The following is a 2307-nucleotide window of genomic DNA, read 5'->3' on the forward strand; positions in this document are numbered from 1 at the left end:
GGGGGGATGTGGGGGGGTGTGTGTGTATGCACTCGCATGCACACACGTGTGTTTGTGTGTGTATTTTATGTCAAATAAGACAACTTCTCAGGAAACTAATGGACCTGTAAAAGGATACCCTGATGACTTCTGTAGAGCAGCCCCACACCGTCCTACATGGAAAGGCTTTTGCACGTAGCTTCACTATGGAGTGAAGCACTCAAACGCTAGGAGGTCCAAGAAATGAGGTTGTAGTTGCACAGCCTCAGTTCTGCCTCCTTGTGTGGATGCGTCTATAGCTGTGTGCGCAGTCTATAATTACATGTTGGCTCAGTATTTTTTTCCACAGGATCCTCGCCTCATTTAGTGCATGGGTGGATGAGAGTTAACAGAAAAGGCAGTTGTTCAACCCTCCTCATTCAGTTTCTGGCGACTCCTTTATTTAGTGCAAGTCTTCCCAAGCCTATAATGCACCCAGAATTATTAGTTTCTCATGGCATTCATCACAATGATATCTCAGATTCCCATGAATAGGAATGGATTTATCTTCTGAGACAGGAAAATATTGTATCCCCATTTTTAATACAAATAATAATTGTATCCCCATTTTTAATGAAGGCACGAACAGAGGACATTTTATGGCACATATCCATTAATCCTGGATATACACCTAAACTGCTAAAGCTAAATTTTTATTACTTTCTTTGATTAGGACTCTCACTATTTTCTCTTCTGTTGCCTCTACTCGGAATTAAACACAAAGAGAGAAAACACCTTGTGTTTAAAAAGTATTAGCCTTCAAAATGTATATATTAAATATACCATGTTTACAGCAATAAAAAGGGGGCAAACAGGGAATAATGATTAAAATTTAATTTGAATAATAGTTTAGATTATATCCTGAAACTCAATAAAAACTGTGGACAAATTCTAGAAGTGAATGGTCCACATTATTAACTCCACTTACATCATTCACTGTCTCCCAACTCCCATGCTAACGGCAAGTTTGTTGGCATGGTTTTGAGTCAGGTCTATGGCTTTTGCCAGAATTAAACCCTTACATGTAGATAGTCTGGGGGTATGCCAGGCTGAGACACCCAGACCCGTTCTGAAAGAATTAACTTATTGATCAGAAACCATCCACCCAGGACAGCAGTATAGCCCTCCCAAGCCCCCCACCTCAAATACTGAGCCTGGCTAAGAAACAACGCAGAAGTGCAGCTGAAGGGTCACCCGAAACAGTTTCCAGCATATTAACCAGCTGGAAGATATCTCTGTGCCACTCAGGTTAGCCACAGTACTGCAGAATGCCACCGCAACATGTCCCAGCCTTGTGCAGAGCAGCAGCCTGGTACCCTCAGGCCCTCTTCTTTGCCTGGGTGGAGCAAAATTACAATGATCTCACAAAGCCTTTCTTCTCTGTGTTTTATTCTAGCTAGCTGGCTCCTGAACACATGTAGAATTTGTTAAATTATCTCTATTTTCCTCTTTCTAAAGCACTTTGAGAGAGAAGATTAAGCTGCTATTAAACGTACAGAGTTCCTTGCTCGGGGCTTTTTATATCGTGGGCCTTGTTGAAAAGAACATGGGAAACTGCATGTTTATTTTCTTTCTCAACACACAGACACATAAATACTGCTTAAACTTAAAATGCTCACTCTTAGGCAGAAAGGAAGTATGCAAAAAGTCAACACAAACGTGAATGAAATGTGAATTAGGTGGATACCAATGGTTTTAAGAAACATTATATGATTTGCATTTCTTCAGTAATATCGCCAAATCCTACAGCTCAAGCATCATGAGACAGAGACAAAGAAAAGAAAAATAAGCACTGGCTTTTTTCCCTGCCTTTTAATTCTTTTTTTGGCCTGATTCCTGATTTTCAGGTTCTTAGCAGGAAAAGCTGCCTGCTCGTTCACTTGCATGTGGGTGCACTTCAGGTGGAAAATGTACACAAAGCACAGACACAGAATCCAGGGCTCCTATCCCCTTTTCTTGCTGACAGAAGGGACACACTGCCAAGCTCCCTTCCCTTTTCCTGCATCTCAGCTTCTTTCATGTTCTCCTCCTCTGGATGATGCCATCACACACCTTCCAGCTCACACAGGTAAGCCCAGTTTCTTCTTCTGTATTGATCCAAAGACACCCTTATTTTTTTGTTGTTGGCTCCTTTCACCACCTGAGACATTCCCCGTACTCCCCTACTTGCTTTCTCAATTACTTCCTGTTCCCTATAATTATTCCTCTTTTCCTTGATCCTTTGACCACGGTGTTCTGTCCTTTGCTTTTCTGCTTCCTTGTTTCTTTCTCTTTTCATCCTTTAAAACT

Source organism: Charadrius vociferus, unplaced genomic scaffold, assembly GCF_000708025.1.
Source record: "Charadrius vociferus isolate BGI_N301 unplaced genomic scaffold, ASM70802v2 scaffold450, whole genome shotgun sequence".
In the NCBI taxonomy this organism is placed as follows: Eukaryota; Metazoa; Chordata; class Aves; order Charadriiformes; family Charadriidae; genus Charadrius; species Charadrius vociferus.